The sequence below is a fragment of the Ornithorhynchus anatinus genome, chromosome 1, assembly GCF_004115215.2.
Source record: "Ornithorhynchus anatinus isolate Pmale09 chromosome 1, mOrnAna1.pri.v4, whole genome shotgun sequence".
NCBI classification, from domain to species: domain Eukaryota; kingdom Metazoa; phylum Chordata; class Mammalia; order Monotremata; family Ornithorhynchidae; genus Ornithorhynchus; species Ornithorhynchus anatinus.
The window spans coordinates 8,124,277-8,136,230 of NC_041728.1; the positions used below are offsets into that span (position 1 = coordinate 8,124,277).

At 44.6% G+C, this 11,954-nt stretch overlaps 1 non-coding gene across 1 annotated transcript; it reads right to left on the bottom strand.

Moving 5' to 3' along the window:
* Positions 1 to 8,593: 8,593 nt before the first annotated feature.
* On the bottom strand, positions 8,594 to 8,731 carry LOC114816573. Its single transcript, XR_003764364.1, has one exon. It is a non-coding gene; the product is annotated as a small nucleolar RNA SNORA7 (small nucleolar RNA).
* Positions 8,732 to 11,954: the final 3,223 nt, after the last annotated feature.

The following is an 11,954-nucleotide window of genomic DNA, read 5'->3' on the forward strand; positions in this document are numbered from 1 at the left end:
ACATTTTGGCACCAGATTCAAAGAGAATCAGAGAAGCAGCGTGACCTAATGGATAAAGCACAGGCCTGGGAGTCAGAAAGAGCTGAGTTCTAATCCCGGCTCTGCCACTTGGCTGCTTCGTGACCTCGGGCGTGTTGCTTAAGTTCTCTGTGCCTCAGTTACCTCATATGTAAAAGAGTTAAGACTGTGAGCCTTATGTGGGACAGGGACTGTGTCCACCTGGATTAAGTTGTCTCTACCCCAGCACTTAATACTGTGCCTGGCTAATAGTAAGCGCTTAACTAAGGGCAGGGACTGTCTCTATCTGTTACCGATTTGTACATTCCAAGCGCTTAGTACAGTCCGCTGCACATAGTAAGCGCTCAATAAATACTAGTGAATGAATATCATAAAAAAGAGGTGACGATTATTTTCCAGCTCAGTTTCCTAATGCTTTCTGACACTGTTGCTCTCCTTCCCAGTGTACGTATTGCAGGTGGAAGCAACGGGGCCTGTGAGCCCTTGGTTTGGACCAAAATGGTTTCTCCCGTTAGACTGCCTGAACCTGTGAACTATGATCCTTAAGCGCTAACACTGAAATGTCTTTGAAGAGAATCCGGGTGGCTTCTGCAACGCACCTGAATGGCTTCTGTGGCCATTCACACAATGCTGCGGTTCTGCTGACAAGTGTTTCATGTTCTGTTAAATGTCATATTAAATGCCAGGAAATGTCATACATTTTTCTTATTTCAGACGGTTAAATAGAAAACCAGGAATACGTTTAGAACTCTGGTTCGAGACGCTTTTTCCGACTCGTCCCCCTCAAAGCCTGCCATGTGTTCTCCTGAGTTTTCTGTAAGGTCTTGGGGTATAATCTCCCTGAAGTCACTTTCTGGTTCCCCGTGGAAGTCATTCGACTCAGTAGAAGCAGTGTAGCTTCGTGGATAGAGCACGGGCCTGGGAGGGAATGTTTCTACAAACACTGCTGTAGTGTACTCTCCCAAGCGCTCAGTCGAGTGCTTGGCACACACTAAGCACCCAATAGATGTGACCGATTGATTGATTGAGTGCTTGAAAGCCAATGGAAAGGAGTTTCTGTTTGACGTGGAGATGACTAGGAGGCTATCAAGGAGATGTGGACTCAAGTGTTTTTAGAAAAATGTTTGGGGCAGCACAGGCCGGGTGGACCGGAGGATAGTAACTGCAGGGTCTCTGCTGGCCCTTGTGTCACTTTAGGGTCAAGTCTCGTTCAACCATTTCTAAGAAGCCAGGCTTGAGGATTCCACAAGGAATAATAATGTTGGCATTTGTTAAGCGCTTACTATGTGCAGAGCCCTGTTCTAAGCGCCGGGGTAGATACAGGGTCATCAGGTTGTCCCACCTGAGGCTCACAGTCTTCATCCCCATTTTACAGATGAGGTAACTGAGGCCCAGAGAAGTGAAGTGACTTGCCCACAGTCACACAGCTGACAAGTGGCAGAGCCGGGATTTGAACCCATGACCTCTGACTCCCAAGCCCGGGCACTGAGCCATGAAGGAATCTGGAGGAAGCTGGTGCGGTATGATTCCACACCCCTTAAACTCCTCCAACTTCATCGGAATCAGCCTGGCCCAGTGAAAAGAGCACAGGGCTAGGAGTTCAGCCGATCTGGGTTCTAACACCGACTCGGCCGACTGCTTGCTGTGGGTCCTCGGGCAGGTCATTTAACTTGCCCATGCCTCAGTTATCCTGTTCTCCCTCCTACATATGAGCCCCATGTGGATCAGGGGACTGTGTCCAACTAATTAATTACTGTCTATCCCAGAGCTTAGAAGAGTGTCTGAAACGTAGCCGGCGCTTAACACCATGGGAAAAAAAAAAAGAACCTTGAAAACCGATTGCTTTCAAGAAGACATGCTAATGCTCACATGCTGCTTTTCAGACCCACAGAGCTGTGGTTTGACAGTTAGCCTGAAAAATGCTGAGGTTTTATACCAGCCTGCACCTGGATAGCACTGAACACAGTCAAGTATCTTCATCAGTAATGATTGTGATCCAGAGATTCGTATTGTACTTCTTCAGTCTTCTGATCAATTAGTCAATCGATGCTATCTATCGAGTGCTTACTTCTCTGTACTAAGCGCTTTGGAGGGTACAATAGAACAGAACTGGAGGACATGTTCCCTCCCCACAAGAAGCTTACAATCTAGAGGGGGAGATGGATATTAAAATAAAGAAATAAATTCCGGATAAGGATCTGAGCAGGGATGTTCCCAAATCCCCGATCGGTTTGGTATCGGTCAATAGAAGAATTAGAGAATTAGGTCACTTAGAGAAGCAGCGTGGCTCAGTGGAAAGAGCACGGGCTTGGGAGTCAGAGGTCGGGGGTTCGAATCCCGGCTCTGCCACTTGTCAGCTGTGTGACTGTGGGCGGGTCACTTCACTTCTCTGGGCCTTAGTTCCCTCATCTGTAAAATGGGGATTAAGTCTGTGAGCCTCACGTGGGACGACCTGATTACCCTGTGTCTACCCCGGCGCTTAGAACAGTGCTCTGCACATAGTAAGTGCTTGACAAATACCAACATTAATAGCAAATAATCAGTGAAAGCATTTCATAGATACTTTAACCGCTCTTTGAAAGACATCTTTAGTCCACAAAGGGGAAAGGAAATGTAGTTTAAAATGTGTTGGAAACAGGAGTCAGCAAAGGAATATGTGATCCCTGAAAAAATCTCCTACAGAAACAATCTCCCCATTTCCTGTGGCCAAGTGTCAAAGTAACTCTGTGTATGAACTCTTGGGTCGTAATCCCGGCTTTGTCACTTTTCTGCTGTGTGACTTTGGGCAAGTCACTACACATACTTTTCTGGTCACATGTATCACTCTATCCTATAAAGAGGTTAATTAAAAACTCATCAACATTGAAGAAAAAGATTTCCACTGGAAAAGTGATGTTTTCTCACTCATCCAAAGTGATTTTTTTCCTGGAAAGGACAATATGTGATTTGAGTTAAAACACAAAAAAAAATTTACCACTACTCATCCAATAAAATTTTAATTACTTAAGGCAAATCACAACTTGGCACTGATCAAGGAATAATATTCATTGAGCTCTTACTATGTGCAGAGCACTGTACTAACTGGTTGGGAAAGTACAACAAAATGGAATTAGCGGATGTGTTCTCTGCCCATAACGAGCTTGCAGTCTAGAGGTGGAGGCAAATATTAATATAAATAACTAAGCAATGTATAATATATATAGATGTGTACATATGAAGCGGTGTGGCATAGCAAATAGAACAGTCTTGCAGTCAGAAAGGTCGATTCCCAGCTCTACCACTTGTCTGTTGTGTGACCTTGGGCAAGTCACTTCACTTCTCTGGGCCTCAGTTACCTCACCTGTAAAATGGAGATTAAAAGTGTGAGCCCCATGTAGGACAGGGAGTCTGTCCAACCAGATTACCTTGTATCTACACCAGTGCTTGGCACATAGTAAGTGCTTAATAAATACCATAATTATTATTATTAAGTGCTTAACAAGTACCGTTATTTTTATTATTTCCCCTCTGGGCCATGAGCTCATTGTGGGCAGGAATGTGTCTGTTTGTTGTTATAGTGTACTCTCCCTAGTGCTTAGTACAGTGCTTTGCACACAGTAAGCACTTAACAAATATGATTGAATGAACGAATGGATGAAATGAAAGAGCTATGGGGTTGGAGGTTGGGCAAAAATCAAATGTCCAGAGAAAACAGATCCAAGTCATAGATACCGCGGAAGGGAGAGGGAGCTGGGGAAAAGGGGGATTAATCGGGGAAGGCCTCTTGGAGGAGATGTGACCTTAACAGGACCCTAAAACTGGTAGACTTCAGGGGATTCTGCAATAGAAGAAGAATCCATATTCTTCGGCTCTTCTTCAGCAACGTGGCTTATTGGAACGAGCGCAGGCTTGGGAGTCAGAGGACGTGGGTTCTAATCCCAGCTCTGCCACGTGTCTGCTGTATGTCCTTGGGCAAGCCGCTTAACTTCTCTGTGCCTCGGTTACCTCATCTGTAAAATGGGGGTTAAGACTGTGAGCCCCACGTGGAACAATCTGATTACCTTGTATCTACCTCAGTGCTTAGAACAGTGCCTGGCACATAGTAAGTGCTTAACAAATACTATAATTAATATAATTATTATTCTTCACGAGCTATAAATTTTTTCAATGGTATTTGTTGAGTGCTCATTATGTGCCAGGCACTGTACTAAACTGCTGGGGTAGATACAAGATAATAGGTTGGACACAGTCCCCGTCCTACATGGGGTTCACAGCTTTTATGGGGCTCACAGCTATAATCCCCATTTTCCATATGAGGTAACTGAGGTACAGAGAAGTTATGTGACTTGCCCAAGGTCACACAGCAGACAAGGGGCAGAGCTGGGATTAGAACCCACGACCACTGACTCCCAAGCCCGAGCTCTTTCCCCTGAGCCACGCTGCTTCTCTAGTACTCTCCCAAGCGCTTAGTCCAGTGCTCTGCACATGGTAAGCACTCATTAGCTAGTCAACCGTGTTTGTTGAGCAGTTTACTGTGTGCAGACCACTGTACTAAGCGCTTGGGAAGGGAAAATATATGACAATTCCCTGCCCACAATGAGCTTGCAGTCTAGAGGGGGATATCAATCGATAAATACCACTGATTGATATCTTTATAATCTATTACTTCCTCCTAGCTCTAATTTTATGTTAGTATCTAGACCTCATGCCTACTAGTTTTATTGCATTATCCCAAGTGCTCAATAAAGTGCTCCGCACACAGTTAGTACTCAACGAATAATACTGATAAATCCTGCCGGAAAGACAGATTGGTTGGCAGAGATGCCACGTCGGCTAGCTTCCATCCTGGGCATCTTCTGATTGACTGATTGAAATCTCGGGTCTTGACTAGGGCATACTCGCGTCTCTCACCTCCAGCCTGTCACCCACATCCTGCCTCCGGTCTGGAACGCCCTCCCGCCTCATATCCGACAAACCGTTACTCTCCCCCATTTCAAAGCCTTATTGAAGGCGCAGCTCCTCCGAGAGGCCTTCCCTGACTAAGGCCTCCTCTCCTCTTCTCCCACTCCATTCTGAGTTATCCTGATTTGCTCCCTCTATCCATTCCCCCTCCCAGCCCTACAGCACTTAGGTACATGTCTGTAATTAATTTATTATATTAATGTCTGTCTTCCCCTCTGGAATGTAAACTCGTTGTGGGCAGGGAATATGTCTGTTTGTTGCCGTAGTCTACTCTCCCAAGCGCTTAGAACAGTGCTCTGGACACAGTAGGTGCTCAATAAATACCACTGACTGACTGACTGCAAACTTGGGATCCTCAGGTATCTTAACAACAGCCCAAAGAGTCTGCCTTTTCCATCTGCAGCAGTGTGGTTTTCTGCATGTAAAACCGGCTCAGGAGAAGCAGCACTTCCTTGGAAACCCAATATTTTCTTTGCGGAACACATCAGAATAATAATTACTTTTGCAATGAACCGTAGCCAATACATACCTGAGCTGTATTGTACCGCCGGCCTCTATGTGCAGTTCAATTAAGTGACAACAGCCCGGGGATATGAGAACTGGAACTAACTATTTTCGAAATACAATATTAAATTTACGGGTCACCCGTGTTAGAGGCGTGCTTTCGATATTGTCATTTCGGCGGGGAGGTATTTATTCTTCAGTCTGCTCTAAACACAGTTTTTAATTTAGGTAGAGGGATGAGTACCCCTACCTGTTTTGAGACAATCACGGCAAAGCAAAGAATGAAAATAAAGTAGCCTGACTTGCCATATTCAACTTTCTCAAGTGGCGAAACCTGTATGACTCACTCAGGGCTTGACTGGATTCCAAACTCACATCAAGATCATCCTGACACTCTTAAACCTTGATGGGTGCCGGACTCTTCACGTGGGTCGATAATCAAGTTTTCAATATTCAGTGGCAGATGGGGCTGTTACCTCTAGTGTGTGGCCTTGGGCAAGTCACTTCACTTCTCTGGGCCTCGGTTACCTCATCTATAATATAGGGATTGAGACTGTGAGCCCCATGTGGGATAGGGAATGCGTCCAACCCGATCTGCTTGTGTCCACCCCAGCATTTAGTACAGTGCCTGGCATATCATAAGAATAATAATAATGTTGGTATTTGTTAACCGCTTACTATGTGCAGAGCACTGTTCTAAGTGCTGGGGTAGAAGCAGGGTAATCAGGTTGTCCCACGTGAGGCCCATTATACAGATGAGGTAACTGAGGCACAGAGAAGTTAAGTGACTTGCCCACAGTCACACAGCTGACAGGTGGCAGAGCCGGCATTCGAACCCATCACATTGCAAGTGCTAAACAAATGGCGCAATTATTGTTATTATCTGTTAGCTCAAAATCCTTCATATTTGTTTTTAAAAGATGTGTCAAGATGAAAATTATCTCATTGTCTCCACGAACAGATGTTTCTTGAATATCACTTGCACAGTACAAGTGCATGTGGGACAGTGACGGGACGGCCTGGATTCTAGTCTCAGCTCTGCCACGTACCTGCCGTGTGGCCCTGGGTGAGACACTTAACTCAGCTCAATTTCCTCAACCGTAAAATGGGGATTCACTACCTGTTCTCCCTCCTAGTTAGTCTGTGAGTCCCATGTAGGACAGGAATTGTGTCTGACCTGATTATCTTGAGCCTACCCCAGGACTTAGTAAAGCGCTTTGCACATACTGAGGGCTTAACAAGTATTAATATTATTATCATTATTATTCAAGGCTGGATAAACATATGCTGGCCACCCCCAAGTCAAGGGCTCCCGCTCTTCTCCCCCCTTCTAGACTGTGAGCCCGTTGTGGGCAGGGATGGTCTCTATTTGTTGCTGAATTGTCCTTCCCAAGCGCTTAGTACAGTCCTCTGCACACAATAAGCACTCAAATACTATTGAATGAATGAATGCATGAATAAAGAGGCTAAATGGTCCAAAGCACACTATGGCAGGAATTCTAAAGTACGAATGGGGTTTCATCTTCATTCCACATAATGATGAATATTGATATTAACAATAGCATAAAAATAAATCTGCAGAACATTTTTATTTTTTCAGAAGTGTTTTCAACATCTTCGTAGAGTGGGAGGAGTAGATATCTTGACCCCCATGTTACAGATGAGCAAAGTGAGTATCCTAGGCAAGGTGGAGTTGCTATGGTACCGCCAACCTGCACTTCACGGATCTTCTGAACACCCTCCCTGCTGTCACAGATGATGTTCTAGAAAGTGCGGAACTGACCGAAACGTGAGGCCATGATCTTCATCCCCAATTTTGAGAAATGTCCCTATCCCACTAATGATGGTGAACGGGGATCAAGACATTCTATCAGGAGTGTGGAAGGGGGAAAAAAAGAAAAGGAAAAGGAGAGAGGAAACCGCAAGAGAAAGAAGGGAGCTCAGAGTTGGGCGGGATAGGAAGAGAGAGAGCAGAGCAAGAGAGGGAGGAGATGGGGAATGATATAATAACCCATAAGGCATCAACCGTGGCCGTGCCTACTAAAACTACAGTGACTCCAGCCCGCACCCAGCTACTTCTCACACTGAAGAGACTCCAGCCCCCTTTTAATAATAATAATAATGTTGGTATCTGTTAAGCGCTTACTATGTGCAGAGCACTGTTCTAAGCGCTGGGGTAGATACAGGGTAATCAGGTTTTCCCACGTGAGGCTTTTGTGATGCTAGACCCACGCTGCAATCGAACCCCAAAGATCTCAGCCAGCACCCAGCTTTCATGACATCCTCAAGAACCCCAGAGGGTGGTAAACCCTATGCTCAAGGAAATTTGCCATCCAGTCTCCTATTACTGAGGACCGACCCAAAAATCAACCTAACCCCTTCACGGACGATTCCACAGATATCTCCCAATCTCCGATCACGTTGGCTTAATGAACTTAAGGACTTTGTTTTTTAGAAACGGAAAAGAGGAACGGAAAAAACAGTCAACCCATCAGAAATCTTCCAACACTCAGCACTATTCAGACACCTCCATCCTACCTCTTCTCCTTTTCCTCTCCTCCTCTTAACTCTTTTAACACTTCATTTTTGACCCTCACCCTGCTTTGGTCCTTTTTGTTCACAAACCTGTCTTTAGGGTTCACTTCCAGTTTTATCCGGTTTTTAATTTCCCCAAAGCCAAATAACGTAGGTGTACGTCATGGTCAGTGGTGTCTTTGACGATGAAAAATGAATATTCATGCATGTTTACTATGTAGTGAGAATGCACACCTGAGCACTTGGAAGAGTAAAAAAAATGCTAGACATTCATCCTATGCCCTCAGAGAGTTTGCAATCTCTTAGTGGAATTAGACAAACCATAATTACAAGTAGCTGGAGGAGGGAGATCAAAAATATCACCGGTGTCTTGTCTTGATGCCGACGAGTCGTCTTTGACCCATAGACGACGCCATGGACACAACTCTCCCAGAATGTCCCACTTCCATCTGCAATCATTCTGGTAGTGTTTCCATAGAGTTTTCTTGGTAAAAATATGGAAATGGTTAACCATTGCCTCCTTCCACGCAGTAAACTTGAGTCTTAGCACTTGATTCTCTCCCATACCGCCGCTGCCCGGCGCAGGTGAGGTTTGACTTGTAGCAGTTTGCCTTCCACTGGCTAGCCACTGCCCAAGCTAGGAATGGAATGGACAGGCCCCTGCCTGACTCTCCCTCCTTTAGGCAAGACTGGTAGAGGACTGGGAACTCTCCAGGTATGACCCTGAGAGGCGATAGCACTGGGACTGGAACAGATAGTACAGTTGGTTGGGTATCTTGCTATTTGTCATTCTCCTCGAGTCTCTTTAAGTAAAGTGTGCAGTAAAGAGCCTTACTTCATTTCTCAGGGTGTTTCTGGGTTCTCTGGGTTCCTCTGAGACCTCTGTGTTCCAGGATTTCACTGCTTGTGCTCTTGTCTTACTAATTCTTGATCGAAGGTGGATTTGGTGTAACGGTTTTATAGGTCAAATGTGGTGTCTGAGGTAAGTCTAACAACTGAACAATTTGATAGCTATGACTCCTACCATCCAATCATTCATTCTCTCGGTTCTTTCGCAGGACCACTTGCTTCCAAATATTCTCTGCCTCACTCACCCTACAACAGTCATCTACTGGCTCTTTTTCTTGGGCTTCCCAATTTGTCCTCACTCTCCTGTAAATTATTTCTTCATTACTCATTGTGTGTGTGCATGTGTGTGTGTGTGTGTGTGTGTGCGCATGAGCAAGTGTCGCCTAGTGGGAAGAATACTGACCTGGGAATCAGAGGACTTGGTTTTTAATCCTGTCTCCACCACTTGTCTACTGTGTGACCTTGGATAAGTCACTTGGCTTCTCTGTGATTCAGTTTCCTCATCTGTAAAATAAAATAAAATAAAATACCTATTTTCCCTCCCTCTTAAACCGGAATCCTCAAGAGGGCCAGGGACTGTGTCAGATCCAGTTATATGGTAGCCACCCCAGCACGTAGGACAATGCTTGACATATGGTAAGTGGTTTAGAGGTACCACAGTTATTTTTATGTAAGGGTGTTACAGATTTGGTTGCTTGCTCCGCATATTATGGATTTTATTTGGCCGGTTTGGGGACCCAATCAGTTAAGTTCAGAACTTTGGCATCAAAACAGAGAGGCCATCTTAAAACTGGGGCTCACAGTATCAATAAATGTTTCTTGGGATTTGTAGAGAAGTAGCGTGTCTAGTGAATAGAACACAGGCCTGGGAGTCAGAAAGACCTGGGTTCTAATTCCGGCTCCGCCACTTGCCTGCTGTGTGATCTCAGGCAAGTCACTTCACTTCTCTGGGCCTCATTTTCCTCATCTGTAAAATGGGGATTAAGATTGTGAGCCTCACGTGGGACAGGAACTGTGTCTAACTTGTAACCCCCCAGCACTTAGTACAGTGCCTGACACATAGTAAATGCTTAACAAATACCACAATTATTATTATCATTGTTATACAACACATAGTCCCTTAAATCAAAAAGAAGCTGGGGACTCCTTTGGAAGTCCAGTTCAGAGTCCTTAGCCATGGAAATATTTCCTTTACTCAGTGGATCTCCACTCTCCCTTGATCATTGCTCATTAAAAAGTTTTTTTTTCCTCATTGATCCTCTAAGCTACTGAAATTCCTTTACAGAACTTTTCTTGCTTTCTGGAGTTGGTCATCTGGGCACCTTGCCCAATTTGGTTCATTTTTTGTTTATTATTTGTCCAGTCACCCAGATTGGATTGAGTCAAGTGCTTCATGCATTATTAATTATCCTTATTGTTCAATTTATATTCTCATTTTCATTCCAAACATCACTGGGTACCTTGGGTGCTCTGGGTCTACTTGCCGGTTGTTCTATTTATTTTTGGTCTTGAAATGAATTTCCTTTTCCCCAAAATATATTTAAGCGGTCCCTTCCCTGTCCCCCTGCAAGCCCCCCCGCCCCCTCCAGCATTAAACACAGTGGCGGAACAAAAATACAGAGTCCAAATGGTGTTCTAAAACTGGAAAGAATGGAACTGCTTGAAATTAAAGGCAATTAACTGCGTGCCTTCTGTTTTCTTCCTCTTGGTCCCTTTTGGTCCCAGGGAACAATTCATTCCGTTTCTGACTGCTTTGCTTAGACAAATGGCGGCCGATGCACTGGTCCTCTTTGAATAGGTGATGATGTTAGGCTCACTTCACTGATGATTCAGCATTGGCCAAGGTTGACTGTGAGCCGATGTGAACCCAATACCGCTAAAACGCTGACTAACTAGGAGTTATGGTTCGTTCTGGGATAAATTCGCCCTGAGATTTAACTATGGGATGAGCACAGCGTTGATTCCCCAGATTAGATAATAATAATGTTGGTATTTGTTAAGCGCTTATTATGTGCAGAGCACTGTTCTAAGCGCTGGGGTAAACACAGGGGAATCAGGTTGTCCCACGTGGGGCTCACAGTCTTAATCCCCATTTTACAGATGAGGGAACTGAGGCACAGAGAAGTTAAGTGACTTGCCCACAGTCACACAGCCGACAAGTGGCAGAGCTGGGATTCGAACTCATGAGCCCTGACTCCAAAGCCCGTGCTCTTTCCACTGCGCCACGCTGCTTCTCTAACCCCATTCTCCACCATGGAGAAGATAGCTGTTAAGAAACATTTTCTACCATTTCAGTGGGTTCTTCATTACACTGGGAGTAGAAAGCCAGCACTGTTAAATACAAAGATAATTTTTCTGGGACTTTAGCAAGATTTCATGGTTCTTAATTCTGCAATGGTCAGACTTCCCTCCTTCTAATATTCTGTTTCTTACTGGATTAGTTAAAAACCATTTATTGAGTGCCTACTGTGTTCAGAGCAATGTATTAAGTGTTTGGGGAAGTATAATGCAATGGAGGTGGTAGGCATGATCCCCACTTAATGATTTTATAATCTACCGTAGTTAATCTAGCTCTCAAATATGTAGTAGAGTGTCCCGCACATAGTCGGTGCTCAATGAATTCTTGTGTTGAAAGATTGAACGAAGGAATGTATGAATGAATGAATGAAGGCTAGGAGAGGAAATACTGTCCTTAACCATATGGTACTCAAATCAAAAGGAGTGTTAATCGTATTTGGGTTATATGTGTTTGCACCTAATTTCAGGCATAGCACTGTCTGTATAATCATTTATATTGAGAAGTCATTCATATCGAGAAGCAGTGTGACCTAGTGCTAGTAGTACAGTACAGTGCTCTGCACATAGTAAGCGCTCAATAAATACTATTGAATGAATGAATGAATGAACCTAGTGGAAAGAGCACGGGCTGGGGAATCGGAGGATCTGTGTTCTAATCCTGCCTCAGTTCTTCTCCGTTCTCCAATTTCATCTGCAAAATGGCGATTCTGTACGTGGTTCTCCTTCCGCCTTAGATATGGATGCATCCTGATTGACTTGGATCTACCCCAGCGGTTCTTATAGAGGTCGTCACAAAGTATGCACTGCAC